The sequence below is a fragment of the Pogona vitticeps genome, chromosome 2 (assembly GCF_051106095.1).
Source record: "Pogona vitticeps strain Pit_001003342236 chromosome 2, PviZW2.1, whole genome shotgun sequence".
Classification (NCBI taxonomy): domain Eukaryota; kingdom Metazoa; phylum Chordata; class Lepidosauria; order Squamata; family Agamidae; genus Pogona; species Pogona vitticeps.
The window spans coordinates 9,361,511-9,381,082 of NC_135784.1; the positions used below are offsets into that span (position 1 = coordinate 9,361,511).

General features: G+C 46.0%; 1 protein-coding gene and 1 long non-coding RNA gene across 4 annotated transcripts in view; one reads left to right on the plus strand and one right to left on the minus strand.

The window, feature by feature from the left end:
- LOC140703766 (uncharacterized) overlaps positions 1 to 19,572 on the plus strand; it is a 58,221-nt gene that overhangs the window by 22,305 nt on the left and 16,344 nt on the right. For 2 of the 3 annotated variants that reach the window (XM_078387641.1, XM_078387640.1), the window contains exon 2: positions 2,268 to 2,388. The gene's annotated coding sequence lies outside the window, so the exon portion shown is untranslated. Of the gene's footprint in view, positions 1 to 2,214; positions 2,389 to 19,572 lie in introns of all 3 variants that reach the window. The other variant, XM_078387639.1, reaches the window with a different exon arrangement.
- Positions 13,169 to 16,378, minus strand: LOC144587441 (uncharacterized). The gene is made up of 2 exons (XR_013542599.1): positions 16,308 to 16,378; positions 13,169 to 16,157 (listed from the first exon to the last, which is right to left on the minus strand). It is a non-coding gene; the product is annotated as an uncharacterized LOC144587441 (long non-coding RNA).

The window sequence follows — 19,572 nt, forward strand, 5'->3', positions numbered from 1 at the left end:
ACATATATGCACTAATAACCCCATCATCCCACGTAAATCAGAAAGATACAGCCGTCATCCCACAGGAAACGCATAGAGACCAGTGCCAGGTATACATATATGCACTAATAACTCCATCATCCCACGTAAATCAGAAAGATACAGCCGTCATCCCACAGGAAACGCATAGAGACCAGTGCCAGGTATACATATATGCACTAATAACCCCATCATCCCACGTAAATCAGAAAGATACAGCCGTCATCCCACTGGAAACGCATAGAGACCAGTGCCAGGTATACATATATGCACTAATAACCCCATCATCCCACGTAAATCAGAAAGATACAGCCGTCATCCCACTGGAAACGCATAGAGACCAGTGCCAGGTATACATATATGCACTAATAACCCCATCATCCCACGTAAATCAGAAAGATACAGCCGTCATCCCACTGGAAACGCATAGAGACCAGTGCCAGGTATACATATATGAACTAATAACCCCATCATCCCACGTAAATCAGAAAGATACAGCCGTCATCCCACAGGAAACGCATAGAGACCAGTGCCAGGTATACATATATGCACTAATAACCCCATCATCCCACGTAAATCAGAAAGATACAGCCGTCATCCCACAGGAAACGCATAGAGACCAGTGCCAGGTATACATATATGCACTAATAACCCCATCATCTCACGTAAATCAGAAAGATACAGCCGTCATCCCACTGGAAACGCATAGAGACCAGTCCCAGGTATACATATATGCACTAATAACTCCATCATCCCACGTAAATCAGAAAGATACAGCCGTCATCCCACAGGAAACGCATAGAGACCAGTGCCAGGTATACATATATGCACTAATAACCCCATCATCCCACGTAAATCAGAAAGATACAGCCGTCATCCCACTGGAAACGCATAGAGACCAGTCCCAGGTATACATATATATGCACTAATAACCCCATCATCCCACGTAAATCAGAAAGATACAGCCATCATCCCACAGGAAACGCATAGAGACCAGTCCCAGGTATACATATATATGCACTAATAACCCCATCATCCCACGTAAATCAGAAAGATACAGCCGTCATCCCACAGGAAACGCATAGAGACCAGTGCCAGGTATACATATATGCACTAATAACCCCATCATCCCACGTAAATCAGAAAGATACAGCCGTCATCCCACAGGAAACGCATAGAGACCAGTGCCAGGTATACATATATGCACTAATAACCCCATCATCCCACGTAAATCAGAAAGATACAGCCGTCATCCCACTGGAAACGCATAGAGACCAGTGCCAGGTATACATATATGCACTAATAACTCCATCATCCCACGTAAATCAGAAAGATACAGCCGTCATCCCACAGGAAACGCATAGAGACCAGTGCCAGGTATACATATATGCACTAATAACCCCATCATCCCACGTAAATCAGAAAGATACAGCCGTCATCCCACAGGAAACGCATAGAGACCAGTGCCAGGTATACATATATGCACTAATAACCCCATCATCCCACGTAAATCAGAAAGATACAGCCGGCATCCCACAGGAAACGCATAGAGACCAGTCCCAGGTATACATATATGCACTAATAACCCCATCATCCCACGTAAATCAGAAAGATACAGCCGTCATCCCACTGGAAACGCATAGAGACCAGTCCCAGGTATACATATATGCACTAATAACCCCATCATCCCACGTAAATCAGAAAGATACAGCCGTCATCCCACTGGAAACGCATAGAGACCAGTGCCAGGTATACATATATGCACTAATAACCCGTTTTTAGATTAGTCATACATATTTACAAGCTTTATGTTGGTTATTATTTGTTTAAATTGAGCTTAAGTGAAAAAAGATAGTGCCATCTAGGGGCTTGGAGGTGAACTGCAGGCAATCATCCCGATCATCCCTTTCAGTGATCATCCGTTTAGTACATCCCGTAAACACCCTCCCAGGCTTTCCTTCGCCCACACTTGTCTGTGTGGCATTTGGATTCCCTTTGGGGGGGGGATCCAGAAGGAAGAGGCGATGCCCCACCCATTGGTAGGAGAAGCCTAGGGGTGGGTGGGGCATCTCTCTTTTGCTCCACCTCTTTTTTGCTTCTCCTAATCGCCCACCCCATGTCCTCCTCACCATAGGTGTGGGCAGGTGTCAGGGATGGTCTGGTACTTTCTTATGAGGATTTCCTTCCCCAACACAGTGCCAAAGCCTTACCGAGAAAAGGTAAGACTCTTTTCTCCTTCCCACTTCCAGTGGCCTTTGAGGAGGTGACCCGGTATTGACCCCAATAGAGTGTGGGATCTTCTGGATCACGGCTTGAGGTCTCTGCACGAGGACTACCTGCTGGAGATTTCTGGAAATAATTTCTCTCCAGGTAACTCTTTTTTTTAAAACAAATGTCTTGAACATCTACAATGCAATAGTAATTCTCATTACTTACTCTCTCCTCCCAGTCCACTCTCTGTCCCATTGCAGACATGGGATATAAGAGCTTTGAGACATGCTATTAAAATGTTCACATTTCAACCTGGCTCACAATCCCCCCAAATGTAAGACCCTCAGAGGCTGATATTAGCTTAGCTGCTCATCAGTATCTATGAAAGATTCTCCCTCCTCAATAAATAACATTAACGAGGTAGGTGAGTAGATTTAATTTCTTTGGCTGCCTGAAGCTTCTTTGTTAATTTTCCCTGTACTTCCATCTTCCCCCTTTCACTGTGTCGTAGGACGAGGAAATCGCTAGACAATTATTTTTTGCGAACACTATAGTGCTTCGCAAACCAGTTTTTCCTATGGGCGATTTTCGCTGGACGATCTTTTGTTCCACGCGTCACAAGTGGTTTTTTTCCCGAGGAACAATGCCTCGCTAGATGACGATTTTGACAGCTCGGTCCGTGCTTCACAAAACTGGTGTTTTCGGGACCGATGCTTCGCTAGCTGACGATTTTAACAGCTGATTGGTGCTTCTCACACCAGTTTTCTTATGGCCGATCTCCGCAAAACAACAATTTTCCCCCATTGGAACGCATTAAACGGATTTCAATGCTTTCCAGTGGGGAACCGCGCTTCACTAAATGATGTTTTCACAAGACAGTAATTTTGACAGAACGGATTAACATCATTTAGTGAGGCACCACTGTAATGGGTTATTGTTTGTTGTTTAGTCGTTAAGTCATGTCCGACTATTTGTGACCCCATGGACCAGAGAATGCCAGGCCCTCCCGTCTTTCCCTGCCTCCTGGAGTTTGAACACCTCTCCCTGTCCCGCCTGTCCCTCCTGTAGAATTTATATTCTGGGATTGCGGTATCCCACTGGTTCTCAGAATCCCACCAGGTTTCAGTTATGGCCACTCTATCAATCTTACATCTATTCTCCAAATGAAAATTAAGTAAATAAAAAAGTTAAATAAATAAAATGTTCCAGTTCTCTCATCTTTGCTCAGACGCTTCAGGTGTTTGCATGAAAGCACCTGCGTATGGGGTTCCCCAAGAAGGGTAGCTTGTTTCCTTCTCCTTCCTGTGGACCAACAATCCCATCCCATCACGCTCCTAGTCCTAATTCTGACACTATCATCATTTTGTTCTTTTCTGCCCCCTCCACCCTCATTCCACAGGGATGAGGAATTCCAAAATGAATGCTTGTCTCCTGTGGGCTTTCCCCCAGGATTCAGTTTAAAAGCTGCTCTGCCACCTTTTTAATGTTATGCAACAGCAGTTCAGTTCTGTGTTCATTCAAGTGAAGCCCCTCCCTCTTGTACAAGCCCAGCTTGTCCCAAAAAATTCTGGAGTGCCAAATCAATCTAGACTCCTCCTCTTAACACCACGTCTCATCCACGTGTGGAGACCCCTGAGCTCCACCTGTCTGATGACAACCAGCTCTACATCTCCTTTTCTCCAATCACAGTGGATGCTGTTCTGTCCCTTCAGCGCTGCCTGGAGGCTGTACTGCAATGGATGCAGGAGAATGGACTGAGGCTAAACGTGGACAAGACGGAGGTCCTGAGGGTGGGTTGCTCCTCCATTGGTGGTTTGTGAAATTCCCTCTCTTTTGGAGAGTGACTCTCACCGCAAAGAGTGAGATTTGCAGCTTGGGGGTCCATCTGGATCCGGCGCTCACCATGGAAACCCAGGTGGCTTCTGTGATCCGCTTTGCCTATTTCCATCTGTGGCAGATTGCCCAGCTACTTCCTTATCTTGATGTTGGGGTGATCACCACTCTGATTCATGCGCTTGCAATCTCAAGGTTAGACTACTGCAATGTGCTCTACATGGGACTACCTTTGAGACTGATGCGGAAGCTTCAAATGGTGCATAATGTACGAGTGTTTTCTAATAACAAGTCTTGGCTAAATAGAGAAGTGCGCCTTTTACTAAAAGCCAGAAATGCTGCTTTTCATTCTGGTGATGAACTACAGTATAGAGAGGCCAGAGCTAAACTGGAAAGGGGCATTAGGGATGCCAAAGCTATGTACAGCCAGAGAATTGAGCAACATCTTGAGAGTTCTGACACTTGTCGTGTATGGCATGGCCTACGACAAATCACGGGGCAGAGTAACAAAAACAGTCTGTGTAGCAGCAGCAATTTTTTGGCTGAGCAGTTAAATCAATTTTTCAGCCGTTTTGAGGTGGAAACAGGAACAACCATTATTCCAGCACCTACTGTCTATAATACATCACTAGAATCTACCATTGACAGACAACCACTACTACTGCAGATTTCAGATGTGAGACACGCTTTTCAGAATATTAACGTTCGAAAGTCAGCTGGACCAGATGGAATCATGGGACGAGTTGTTAGGGGCTGTGCTGCAGAATTAGCTGGAGTTTTTACGGGTATTTTCAATCTATCCTTGTTGCAGTGTTCTGTCCCCACTTGCCTGAAGACATCTATTATAGTGCCAGTCCCCAAGCAGTCAGCTGTGGTATCTCTCAGTTATTATAGACCAGTAGCGTTAACATCTGTTATTATGAAATGTTTTGAGAGATTGGTGCTGGATTACATTAAAGCTAGTCTTTCACCTTCTTTGGATCCATGGCAATTTGCATACAGGAGAAATAGATCTACTGATGATGCTGTATCCACTGTACTCCATACTGTATTGAGCCACTTAGAACAACAGGGAACTTATGCGAGACTGTGGATTATAGCTCTGCTTTTAATATCATTCTGCCAAATAGGTTGTTTTTTAAAATGATCAACCTGGGATTACCTCAGAAGATCTGTGTGTGGATAAAAGACTTTCTGACAGATAGGCCACTGTCAGTTAGGATGGGATCTCACCATTCTTCTACCCTGGTAATTAATTGATTGATTGATTGATTGATTGATTGGTTGATTGATTGATTAAATTTATATCCCGCTTATCTGGCATATCTATGCCACTCTGAGCGGCTAACAGCAACATATACTGTATACATTAAACCATAAACGTCAGCTATTAACAAAACATACCAAAATAATAAAGATAGATAAATAAAGGGAAAGATTAAATTAAATTAAATGCTGGCAGGAGGGAAGGCCTGGACAAAAAGCCATGTTTTAAGTTGAGTTTTAAATGTACCCAGTGTAGGGGTCGCGCGGATCTCAGGAGGGAGATTGTTCCAAAGGTGAGGAGCCACCGCTGAGAAGGCCCAGTTTCATGTCTTTTCCCTCCGGGTCTCCCTTGGCATCAGGCTCCTCAGCCTCACCTCCTGGCTCGCGCGGGTAGTCCGGGTAGATCTTGGTGGGAGAAGGCGTTCCGCCAAGTATCGAGGTCCCAAACTGTCTAGGGCCTTGTAAGTGGGCATTAGAACTGAAGTCGATACAGAAGCAAATGGGCAGCCAATGCAATCTGGCCAGTATAGGAGTAATATGATGGTATTTTCTCCCTCCCGTAAGGAGTCTGGCCGCTGCATTCTGCACCATTTGAAGTTTCCGTATCAGCCTCAGAGGCAGCCCCACGTAGAGCACGTTGCAGTGGTCTAATCTTGAGATTATGAGCGCATGCACTAAGGTGGTGAGAGCCCCCGTGTCAAGGTAGGGCCGCAGCCGGGCGATCCGCCAGAGATGGAAATAGGCGGAGCGGACAACCGACGCCACCTGCGTTTCCATGGTGAGCGTCGGGTGCAGATGTACGCCCAAGCTGCGTACCCCACTCGCCGGAGCCAGGGCTGTTCCCACGAATGAGAGAGAGCCGCCCAAACCACCGATCACGGGGGCGCCCACCCTCAGAACTTCCGTCTTGTCCAGGTTCAGCTTCAAGCCGTTCTCCTGCTTCCATTCCAGTATAGTCTCCAGGCAGCGCTGAAGGGACAGGACGGCATCACCTGTGGTTGGTAAGAAGGAGATGTAGAGCTGGGTGTCATCAGCGTACTGGTGACATGACACTCCACACCCCCTGATGACCCCAGTTAGCGGCCTCATATACAGTGGTGCCCCGCATAGCGAGGTTAATCCGTTCCGGATTAACCCTCGCTATGTGAAATCGTCGCTAAACGGGTAGGGGAAATGTATTGAAACGCATTAAACTTCGTTTAATGCGTTCCAATACCTTTGTTACTTACCCGTTCAGCGAGGATTCCAAGTGCCGGCAGCCATTTTCGCGCCTTCGCTAAGCGAGGGCAGGGCGCGAAAACGGCTGCCGGCAGCCATTTCCGGGCTTCCGGCGGCCATTTTGGAACCGCTGATCAGCTGTTCGGCGGCTCCAAAATGGCCGCCGCAATACCCGATCTTCGCAATGCGGGTTTTCCCCATTGCGACGATCGGGGATGTTTCCGTATAGCGATCCCGAAAAAGGGATCGCTATACGGAAACATAGCTATACGGTGCACTCGTTAAGCGAGGCACCACTGTAGATGATAAACAGCATTGGGGAGATAATCGACCCCTGTGGAACCCCACAGTTGGAGCTCCACGGTGCCGAGACGCTCTCCCCAAGTTGGACTCTGGGGACGATACTCCAAGAAGGAGCGGAGCCAGGCTAACGCCGAGCCACCAATTCCCAGCTCGGAGAGCCTCCCCAGGAGGGTACCGTGGTCGATGGTATCAAAGGCCGCTGTGATGTCGAGGAGGACCAACAGAGACGTTTTGCCCCTGTCGGCCTCCCTCAACAGGTCATCATACTGGGCGACCAATGCCGTGTCTGTACCGTGGCGTGGCCTGAAACCCAACTGGAATGGATCCAGGGCATCTGTTTCGTCCAGGAGTGCCTGAAGCTGATCTGCCACCACCCTCTCCACCACTTTGCTCATGAAAGAAACATTGGCGACGGGCCTATAACTGCCAATTCTGTCCTCCGCCAAACTAGATTTCTTTCTTATGGGCCTAATGAGTGTCTCCTTGAGGGCAGGTGGGAACCTGCCCTCAAGGAAAGACCCATTTATTATTGCTGTTGCCCATTCAGTTGTTTTTGGCCTGGCTGCTTTGATTAGCCAGGCCGGGCAAGGGTCCAAGGAGGAGGTGGTGGCCCGACAGCGGTCAAGCACCCTGGCCACAGAGTCAGGTGTTACTTGCTGAAAAGAGTCAAAAATAATCGGACAGGACGGAGCGCTGGACATCTCGGCTCGACTTGCTGCATTCAAAAAAGGAGAGCGCTCCTGGCGGATGGCCTCCACTTTAGATTTAAAAAATGCTGCAAATTGGTCCGTTGAAAGACTAGGGGGAGGCCCATCACCCGGACCAACTCCGGATAGGTCGCGAACTATACAGAAAAGCTCCGCCTGCTGATTGGATGCTTCGCTTATCCAGTTAGCAAAGAATGATCTACATGCAGTCTTCACCTTGTTCAGGTAAAGGTTAGTTGCGACCTTAACAGCTATCCAATTGTAATCCGTCAGATTCTTCCTCCATCTACACTCTAGCCTTCTCCTTATTTGCTTCATCGCTTGAAGCTCCTGGTTGAACCCGGGCGCTGGACAAGTTCTGCGCCGTAGAGGACGTTTGGGCGCGATTGTGTCTATGGCCCTGGTGGCAACAGTGGATCAGCTGTCAACCAGGGCATCGACAGGAGCACCAGCCAGGTCAGCTGTAGTCCCTCTCATGGCATCCTGGAATCCATCCGGATCCAGTAGCCTTCGAGGGCGGACCATAAAAATAGGTCCTTGCTCCCTGCGAGGGGGATGAGCCACTGAGAGGTTACATTTTACCAGATGGTGATCTGTCCATGACAGGGGGACTGACACAAGGTCAGTCACCCCCAGACCACACTCGTTCCAATTAGTGGAAAAAAACAGGTCCAGTGTATGGCCACCCACATGGGTGGGGCCGATGACATGTTGGGACATGTTCAAGGAAGCCATGGTTTCCAAGAACTCAAGATGCCTCTGCCTCCGCATGCACGTTGAAATCACCCAAGACCAAAAGCCTCGGGGATCCCAACAATGCCGCGGAGACAAAGTCAGCCAGCTACTGTACTAAGTACAGGAGCACGGCCCTGGGGAGCTCCTGTATTAAGTACAGGAGCTCCCCAGGGCTGTGTGCTAAGTCCCTTCCTCTATTACCTGTACGCACATGATTGCCCCCCACTGTTTAACATCAACACAATTATTAAATTTGCAGATGACACGACAGTGGTGGGGCTCATAAATAAGAACAATGAGTCTGCTTATAGAAAAGAAGTACAAAGGTTGATGTGTGTGTGTGTTTAGTCGTTTAGTTGTGTCCGACTCTTCGTGACCCCATGGACCAGAGCACGCCAGGCCCTCCTGTCTTCTACTGCCTTCCGGAGTTGTGTCAGGTTCATGTTGGTTGCTTCGCAGACACTGTCCAGCCATCTCATCCTCGGTCGTCCCCTTCTCCTCTTGCCATCACACCTTCCTAACATCAAGGTTTTTTCCAAGGACTCTTTTCTTCTCATGAGATGGCCAAAGTACTGGAGCCTCAGCTTCAGGATCTGTCCTTCAAGTGAGCATTCAGGGTTGATTTCCTTTAGAACTGATAGGTTTGTTCTCCTTGCAGTCCAGGGGATTCTCAAGAGCCTCCTCCAGCACCACAATTCAAAGGCATCAATTCTTCGGCGGTCTGCTTTCTTTATGGTCCAGCTCTCACTTCCATACACCATGACAGGAAAAACCATAGCTTTGACTATTCGGACTTTTGTTGGCAAGGTGATGTCTCTGCTTTTCAAGATGCTGTCAAGATTTGTCATCACTTTCCTCCCAAGAAGAAGGCGCCTTTTAATTTCAGGGCTGCTGTCTCCATCTGCAGTGATCATGGAGCCCAGGAAGATAAAATGTGACACTGCCTCCATATCTTCCCCTTCTATTTCCCAGGAGGTGATGGGACCAGTGGCCATGATCTTAGTTTTTTTGATGTTGAGTTTCAGACCGTTTTTTGCACTCTCCTCTTTCACTCTCATTACAAGGTTCTTTAATTCCTCCTCACTTTCTGCCATCAGAGTGGTATCATCTGCATATCGGAGGTTGTTGATATTTCTTCCGGCAATCTTAATTCCGGCTTGGTTTTCTTCCAGTCCAGCCTTCCGCATGATGTATTCTGCATATAAGTTAAATAAGCTGGGGGACAATATACAGCCTTGCCGTACTCCTTTCCCAATTTTGAACCACTCAGTTGTTCCATGACCAGTTCTAACTGTTGCTTCCTGTCCCACATATAGGTTTCTCAGGAGACAGATAAAGTGGTCAGGCACTCCCATTTCTTTAAGAACTTGCCATAGTTTGCTATGGTCCACACAGTCAAAGGCTTTTGCATAGTCAATGAAGCAGAAGTAGATATTTTTCTGGAACTCTCTGGCTTTCTCCATAATCCAGCGCAAGTTAGCAATTTGGTCTCGAGTTCCTCTGCCTCTTCGGAATCCAGCTTGTACTTCTGGGAGTTCTCGGTCCACATACTCCTGAAGCCTACCTTGCAGGATTTTGAGCATAACCTTGCTAGCGTGCGAAATGAGTGCAATTGTACGGTAGTTGGAGCATTCTTTGGCACTGCCTTTCTTTGGGATTGGGATGTAGACTGATCTTTTCCAATCCTCTGGCCACTGTTGAGTTTTCCAAACTTGCTGGCATATTGAATGTAGCACCTTAACAGCATCATCTTTCAAGATTTTAAATAGTTCAATTGGAATGCCATCACCTCCACTGGCCTTGTTGTTAGCCAGGTTTTCTAAGGCCCACTTGACTTCGCTCTCCAGGATGTCTGGCTCAAGGTCAGCAACTACATTGTCTGCGTTGTCCGGGATATCCAAATCTTTCCGATATAATTCCTCTGTGTATTCTTGCCACCTCTTCTTGACGTCTTCTGCTTCTGTTAGGTCCCTCCCATTTTTGTCTTGTATCATGTTCATCTTTGCGCAAAATGTTCCTCTAATATCTCCAATGTTCCTGAACAGATCTCTGGTCTTTCCTTTTCTGTTATCTTCCTCTATTTCTTTGCATTGTTCATTTAAGAAGGCCCTCTTGTCTCTCCTTGCTATTCTTTGGAAGTCTGCATTCAATTTTCTGTAGCTTTCCCTATCTCCCTTGCATTTTGCTTCCCTTCTCCTCTCTGCTATTTCTAAGGCCTCGTTGGACAGCCACTTTGGTTTCTTGCATTTCCTTTTCTTTGGGATGGTTTTCGTTGCTGCCTCCTGGACAATGTTACGAGCCTCTATCCAGAGTTCTTCAGGCACTCTGCCCACCAAATCTAGTTCCTTAAATCTGTTCTTTACTTCCACTGTGTATTCATAAGGGATTTGGTTTAGATTATACCTGAGTGGCCCAGTGGTTTTTCCTACTCTCTTCAGTCTAAGCTTGAATTTTGCTACGAGAAGCTGATGCTCAGAGGCACATTCAGCTCCCAGTCTTGTTTTTGCTGACTGTATAGAGCTTCTCCATCTTTGGCTGCAGAGAATATAATCAATCTGATTTTGATATTGCCCATCTGGTGATTTCCATGTATAGAGTCGCCTCTTGTGTTGTTGGAAAAGAGTGTTTGTGATGACCAGCTTATTCTCTTGACAAAACTCTATTAGCCTTTGTCCTGCTTCATTCTGAACTCCAAGGCCAAACTTCCCTGTTGTTCCTTTTATCTCTTGGCTCCCTACTTTAGCATTCCAGTCCCCTAGAATGAGAAGAACATCTTTCTTTGGTGTCAGTTCTAGAAGGTGTTGTAAATCTTCATAGAATTGTTCAATTTCAGTCTCCTCAGCAATGCTGGTTGGTGCATAAACTTGGATTATTGTGATGTTGAATGGTCTGCCTTGGATTCGTATTGACATCATTCTATCATTTTTGAGATTGTATCCCATTACAGCTTTTCCCACTCTTTTGTTGACTATGAGGGCTACTCCATTCCTTCTACGGGATTCTTGCCCACAATAGTAGATATGATAATCATCTGAGCTGAATTCGCCCATTCCTGTCCATTTTAGTTCACTGATGCCTAGGATGTCGATGTTTATTCTTGCCATCTCCTGTTTGACCACCTCCAGCTTCCCAACGTTCATCGATCTTACATTCCAGGTTCCTATGCAGTATTTTTCTTTGCAGCATTGGATTTTCCTTTCACTTCCAGGCACGTCCACAGCTGAGCGTCCTTTCGGCTTTGGCCCAACCACTTCATTAGCTCTGGAGCTACTTGTACTTGTCCTCCGCTCTTCCTCAGTAGCATGTTGGACGCCTTCCAACCTGAGGGGCCCATCTTCCAGCGTCATATCTTTTAGCCTTTTGTTTCTGATCATGGGGCGTTCTTGGCAAAGATACTGGAGTGGCTTGCCATTTCCTACTCCAGGTGGATTGCGTTTAGTCGGAACTCTCCACTATGTCCTGTCCGTCTTGGGTGTCCCTGCACGGCATAGCCCATAGTTTCTCTGAGTTACTCAAGCCCCTTCGCCACGACAAGGCAGCAATCCATGAAGAAGTTGATACAAAGGTTGATACTTTGGTGTAAAGAAAATTATCTCACACTTAACATTAAAAAAACTAAAGAACTCATAATTGATTTTAGGAGGAAGAGAAATGTACATTTACCACTGTACATAAATGGCGAAGAAGTGGAGAGAGTTGGTAGTTTTAAATTTCTGGGCACTTACATCTCAGAGGACCTCTCATGGACTATAAATGCCAACATGCTAGTGAAGAAGGCACAGAAGAGGCTGTATTTCCTGAGAATGCTCGGGAAGTTAAATTTATCTCAGCATTTACTTCTGTCATACTATCGTAGCACCATTGAGAGTGTCCTAATCTATGGCATTCTGGCATGGTTTGGGAGTAGCTCTGTAGCGGACAAAAAAGCTCTACAGAGAACCATTAAAATCAGCGGGCTCCAGCTACCAACCCTGGATGACATCTTCACATCCCACTGTCTGAGGAAGTCACACAGCATCCTGTGATACTCTTCCCATCCTGCTTATAACTTTTTTGAACTGTGCCGTCTGGCAGAAGATATAGAACAATTAAGACTCGGACCACACGTTTTCAGAATAGTTTTTATCCCAGAGCTATAATTGCACTTAATAATGAGCTTAAAGACCACCAGTAGTGAATAGTTAGTTGGACTGTGTTACTTGGCCTGCGGTGTAGATGTTTGTATTTTAGTGGGAACATTTAGTGGGTAGGGAGTGTTGGGGGATTTTTTTAGTGGGTGGGGAGTGTTGGGGAATTTTATGTGTGTGCATGTGTCTGGTCTCTGGATGTCTGTGAATTTCATTGTATGGGTATACAGTACTGTGTATATACTTACAATGACAATAAATAAATAAAATAAAAATAAAATAAAATAAATAAATAATGCAGCGGCCAGACTTCCCAGTGGGAGGAGAAAATATCAGCATATTTTCCCCACTCTGGTTGCCTTGCGTTGGCTGCCCATTCATTTCCGCATTGTTTTCAAAGCATTTATGATGACAAAAAGCCCTAAACGTTTCAGGACCTCGATATCTAGCAGAATGTCTCCTCCCAGCTATATCTACCTGAATCACTCATTCTAGCCAGGAAGGGTGGCTGAGGGGCCTAACGCAGAGGGAGGCCCAGAGAGAAAAAACAAGAAACAGGGCCTTCTCAGCAGTGGCCCCTCGCCTTTGGAACAGTCTCCCTTTCGAGTTCTGATTGGCTCCCTCGCTGGGTGTTTTTAAGAGCAAACGTAAGACCTGGCTTTTTAGGCAGGCTTTCCCTCCTGTCATCACTTGAATTTTTTCCCTCCATCTTGAACTATATTACCATTGTTGTTGTTTTTTATTGTATTCTTTTTATTTCTTTTTTAATATTATCTGCCAGAGTAGACTTTGGTCTTGATGGGCGTTGTATAAATTTAATAAGTAAATAAATAAATAGCTGGCCCTGTGCTTTTAACAGGTAGCACTTCCAAGAACAAGACATTTGAGGTACAGTAGTATCTCCTTTTATGTACACCTAGGTTTACATAATTTCTGGTTTACGAATGGAAATCAGTTAGAAATAATGCTTCGGTTTAAATGTCTCCCCCCCCCCATTTCTTTCACTTTGTGAAGGAAGTTTCCCTATGCCTGGAGGTTTGTAGCGCCACCACCATCGCTATGGCAATCCACATTACGGTTTATGTATATTTTTTTGCATGATGTAATGTCCTGGATAACACATTGATTTCATAAACCGAGGTACAACTGCAATATCTAGCATTTAGGATTTGTAATAATTAATTTAGCTGGGGTCAAATACCTTCTGACTTTCAATGTTTAAATGTTTACTTTTATTCTCATAGATGTGGTTTATCAAATTCTTCCCTCCCCCCTTTCCATACACATTGATTTAAGTACCTAACTCCGGAGCCAGAAGTTGGGAGTTTATTCCCTTCTAGCTCTGCAGTTCTAAGATTATACTAACTGAACGATTTTAATTGGTTCCAAAAAAATCATCGCTATGGGAAAACATTGCTAAGCGAAACGCGTTTTCCCATAGAGATGCATTGAAAACCGGATAATCCATTCCAATGGGAATGGATTGCCGTCCTTAAGCAAAAATCGCCATAGGAAACATCACTAAGCAAAACAATGTTTCCCCCATTGGAATGCATTGAAGCCTATTCAATGCATTTCAATGGGGGGGAAAATTACAAAAAATTCAAAAAGAGTCAGAACGAAGCCAAATCATTTTAACAAAGGGTTTATTAAGTGCACTTTATGATTTCAAACATTTTAAACAGTAAACTTTAGCTTTATAAATATAGTAACAGAAAAAGATTTAAACAACAGTAGACATGAGTCAGGAACTTTAAGTTCATACCCTTTGCAGTACAGTACAGTAGCATAGAAAAACATTTTTAAAAACAGCAAACGATGCAGGAACATTGGATTGTACATAAACATTTTTAATAACAGCAACCTTTAACATTTTAACATTAACTGTGCAGTACAGTAAACATTAGGGTACAGTACAGGTACAGAAACATTTTTAAAGTGAACAAGCCTCTAAACCACCCGGACCAGTGTTCAATGCAGGGACCTGGAGGCACACAGAACTGTCCCTACATCACAGCAGCAGTCTTCTAGGAGGAGGAGGGGGGAGCAAGAAGAGGAGATGGTAGAAGGCAACTGGGCACTACTGGTGGAAGGAGCAGGTTCCTCTTCCTGTCTTAGCCTCTTTGTGAGGAACCTCTCCATAGTCAGCTGCCTCTGCCGCCTTTTCAGCATTCCTCTGAAAGGGGACATGATCCTTTCATCATAGGAGTTTGAAAAGTTATGTGCCAGAGCTGTGCCCGGGTGGTGCTGCTGTGCTACAGTCTGCACAAACTGCTAGTAGTGCAAGAACTTCTTTAGGTTGCTGGTGGACAGCTGTTCCTCCTCTGGCTCTTCTTCTTCTTGCTCCTCCCTAGCCTGTGCCTGCATCTCGACCAGCTCCTGGGTGGACAGTGCCTGGTCGTGGCCCTCCACCAGTTCAGCAATGTCCTCCTCAGTGACCTCGAGACCCATGTTCCTCTCCAAGTCCACAATGTCCTGCATCACTGTGGACTCAGGTGCAGGCGCAGAAGCACCAGTAGCCACACAGTCTGGCCAGAGTGGCCGCCACGCAGAGTTCAAGTTCCTCTGGCTGATGCCATTTCAGGCCCTGATGATCATCTTCAGGCAGCTGACGATGTCAAAGTGTTCTTTCCAAATATCACGGAGGGTGAGGTGGGTGGCCTTGGTCACCTTGAAGCACTCACGGAAAAGCTTCTTTGTGTAGCTCTTTTTAAAGTTGGCTACCACCTGCTGGTGCATCGGCTGGAGTACTGGGGTGGTGTTAGGCAGCAGGAACATGATTTTGATGAAACTAAACTCCTGCAACAAGTCGTCCTCAAGGCCTGGAGGATGGGCAGGCGCATTGTCCATGAGGAGCAGGGCCTTCAGTGGCAGGTCCTTCTTCACCAGGTAACGCTTCACAGCTGGGCCAAAAGCATGATTGACCCAGTCCACAAACAGAGTGCATGTGACCCAAGCCTTGGCATTGGATTGCCACATCACCCTCAGCTGGGCTTTGTCCACCTTGTGTTTTTTGAAAGCCCGTGGATCTTTAGGTCCCCGCTGGCATTGGCGTAGAAGAGGGTGAGACGGTCCTTCATGGGCTTGTGGCCAGGCAGCTTGCTCTCCTCTTGCGTCAGGAAGGTCCTTTTGGGCATCCTCTTCCAAAACAGCCTGGTCTCATCGCAGTTGAAGACCTGCTGTGGAAGGTAGTCCTCTGTTGCAACAACATTGAGGAACTCCACGGCAGTCCTCAGCTGCAGGAACATTGGAGCTGGCAGCCTTTCCATGTCTTGCCATGTTGTGGATTCCGGATCTGGTTTTGAAGCATTCAAACCAGCCTCTGCTTGCCTTAAACTCTTCTGGCTCAGCAGAGGTTCCAAGCTGTTGCTCAACAAGGTCCGCATACAAGGCCCTGGCCTTCTTGCAGATGACAGCCTCAGTCACTGTGTCCCCTGCACGCTGCGTCTCCTCCATCCAGATGACAAGGAGCTTCTCCACCTCCTCCAGGACAGCTGACCGGTTCTTTGCAATCCTGTGACCCCCTGCGCTGCATCCGTGGCAAGGATCTTCTCCCTCATCGCTACAATGGTGCCAATGGTGGATGCATTCCTGCCGTATTCCCTGGCAATGTCCACAATGCGCTTTCCTCCATCGTACTTCCAGAGGATCTCCTTCTTCATCTCCAGGGTAATCTCCTCCCTGGTTGGCTTACCAACCTGGGCAGAAGCAGGCTTCTTGGGACCCATGTCAGCTGTTGCTACGTTAAAGGGGGGAAAAACAGTCAGTGCTTTACATCTGCTTCACCTTCCCACGCCTGGCCAAAACTGCCCTGGACAAACAAGTGGCGTAACACCCCCCCAGCACAAGCTAAGAAAAAAAAAACATAGGAGAACAAATTCAGACCTACCTCTTCTGGTCCCAGAAGCTATGGAGAACTAGACTGCAGGCCACACCACACCACATCCCAGGAGGATGCCTGAACAAAGAAATTTAGAGAGAAATTAGACTTAGCATAACAAACTCCGCCCCAGCACAAGGTAAGAAGCAATCCGAGGGAAAAAATTAGAAAGGCAGTTTTAAATTTTAAATCCCTCGCAGCCCCCCACACCCCAAATAAGAATGAGACCTCTGCAGAAGTCCCTCACAACGAAGGAACCTCTGCAGAAATCTCTCACCCTGAAGAAAAGCAATCCAAGGGGGAAAAAATCAAAAAGGTAGTTTTAAACTTTAAATCCCTCTGCAGCCCCCCCATGCCGCAAATAAGAATGAGACCTCTGCAGAAGTCCCTCACACCCAAGGAACCTCTGCAGAAATCTCTCACCCCCAAGGAAAGCAAGGGAAAAAATTCAAAAAGGCAGTTATAAACTTTAAATCTGCAATTTTAAAAGGCATGCACAAATCAAACCCCAGCAATTTAACCAATACAGTACAGTATAGTAATAAGGAAATAAAAAATACAGTACAGTACAGGTTTTAATAGTAGGCATCCTTCAGTCTCAAAAGACTATGGTAGCGTGCTCTGTATGGAGGACTTGGAACAGAGTCTAGTGTGGCTGAGGAGGCCAATTCGAGAGTTACAATCTCTTCCACACTGAGGACAAATCCAATCTGTCCCCTGTCCGTGTGTGTGTTCAGTCGTTTAGTCGTGTCCGACTCTTCGTGACCCCATAGACCAGAGCACGCCAGGCCCTCCTGTCTTCTACTGCCTCCCGGAGTTGTGTCAGGTTCATGTTGGTTGCTTCGCAGACACTGTCCAGCCATCTCATCCTCGGTCGTCCCCTTCTCCTCTTGCCGTCACACCTTCCTAACATCAAGGTTTTTTCCAAGGACTCTTTTCTTCTCATGAGATGGCCAAAGTACTGGAGCCTCAGCTTCAGGATCTGTCCTTCCAGTGAGCACTCAGGGTTGATTTCCTTTAGAACTGATAGGTTTGTTCTCCTTGCAGTCCAGGGGATTCTCAAGAGCCTCCTCCAGCACCACAATTCAAAGGCATCAATTCTTCGGCGGTCTGCTTTCTTTATGGTCCAGCTCTCACTTCCATACATCACAACAGGAAAAACCCTAGCTTTGACTATTCGGACTTTTGTTGGCAAGGTGATGTCTCTGCTTTTCAAGATGCTGTCAAGATTTGTCATCGCTTTCCTCCCAAGAAGAAGGCGTCTTTTAATTTCAGGGCTGCTGTCTCCATCTGCAGTGATCATGGAGCCCAGGAAGATAAAATTTGACACTGCCTCCATATCTTCCCCTTCTATTTCCCAGGAGGTGATGGGACCAGTGGCCATGATCTTAGTTTTTTTGATGTTGAGTTTCAGACCGTTTTTTGCACTCTCCTCTTTCACTCTCATTACAAGGTTCTTTAATTCCTCCTCTCTTTCTGCCATCAGAGTGGTATCATCTGCATATTGGAGGTTGTTGATATTTCTTCCGGCAATCTTAATTCCGGCTTGGGTTTCTTCCAGTCCAGCCTTCCGCATGATGTATTCTGCATATAAGTTAAATAAGCTGGGGGACAATATACAGCCTTGCCGTACTCCTTTCCCAATTTTGAACCACTCAGTTGTTCTAACTGTTGCCTCCTGTCCCACATATAGGTTTCTCAGGAGACAGATAAAGTGGTCAGGCACTCCCATTTCTTTAAGAACTTGCCATAGTTTGCTGTGGTCCACACAGTCAAAGGCTTTCGCATAATCAATGAAGCAGAAGTAGATATTTTTCTGGAACTCTCTGGCTTTTTCCATAATCCAGCGCAAGTTAGCAATTTGGTCTCGAGTTTCTCTGCCTCTTCGGAATCCAGTTTGTACTTCTGGGAGTTCTCGGTCCACATACTGCTGAAGCCTACCTTGCAGGATTTTGAGCATAACCTTGCTAGCGTGTGAAATGAGTGCAGTTGTACGGTAGTTGGAGCATTCTTTCGCACTGCCTTTCTTTGGGATTGGGATGTAGACTGATCTTTTCCAATCCTCTGGCCACTGTTGAGTTTTCCAAACTTGCTGGCATATTGAATGTAGCACCTTAACAGCATCATCTTTCAAGATTTTAAATAGTTCAACTGGAATGCCATCACCTCCACTGGCCTTGTTGTTAGCCAGGCTTTCTAAGGCCCACTTGACTTCGCTCTCCAGGATGTCTGGCTCAAGGTCAGCAACTACATTGTCTGGGTTGTCCGGGATATCCAAATCTTTCTGGTATAATTCCTCTGTGTATTCTTGCCACCTCTTCTTGAAGTCTTCTGCTTCTGTTAGGTCCCTCCCATTTTTGTCTTTTATCATGTTCATCTTTGCGCAAAATGTTCCTTTAATATCTCCAATTTTCCTGAACAGATCTCTGGTCTTTCCCTTTCTGTTATCTTCCTCTATTTCTTTGCATTGTTCATTTAAGAAGGCCCTCTTGTCTCTCCTTGCTATTCTTTGGAAGTCTGCATTCAATTTTCTGTAACTTACCCTATCTCCCTTGCATTTTGCTTCCCTTCTCCTCTCTGCTATTTCTAAGGCCTCGTTGGACAGCCACTTTGCTTTCTTGCATTTCCTTTTCTTTGGGATGGTTTTCGTTGCTGTCTCCTGGACAATGTTACGAGCCTCTATCCAAAGTTCTTCAGGCACTCTGTCCACCAAATCTAGTTCCTTAAATCTGTTCTTTACTTCCACTGTGTATTCATAAGGGATTTGGTTTAGATTATACCTGAGTGGCCCAGTGGTTTTTCCTAATCTCTTCAGTCTAAGCTTGAATTTTGCTATGAGAAGCTGATGCTCAGAGGCACATTCAGCTCCCAGTCTTGTTTTTGCTGACTGTATAGAGCTTCTCCATCTTTGGCTGCAGAGAATATAATCAATCTGATTTCGATATTGCCCATCTGGTGATTTCCATGTATAGAGTCGCCTCTTGTGTTGTTGGAAAAGAGTGTTTGTGATGACCAGCTTATTCTCTTGACAAAACTCTATTAGCCTTTGTCTTGCTTCGTTCTGAACTCCAAGGCCAAACTTCCCTGTTGTTCCTTTTATCTCTTGGCTTCCTACTTTGGCATTCCAGTCCCCTAGAATGAGAAGAACATCTTTCTTTGGTGTCAGTTCTAGAAGGTGTTGTAAATCTTCATAGAATTGTTCAATTTCAGTCTCCTCAGCAATGCTGGTCGGTGCACAAACTTGGATTATTGTGATGTTGAATGGTCTGCCTTG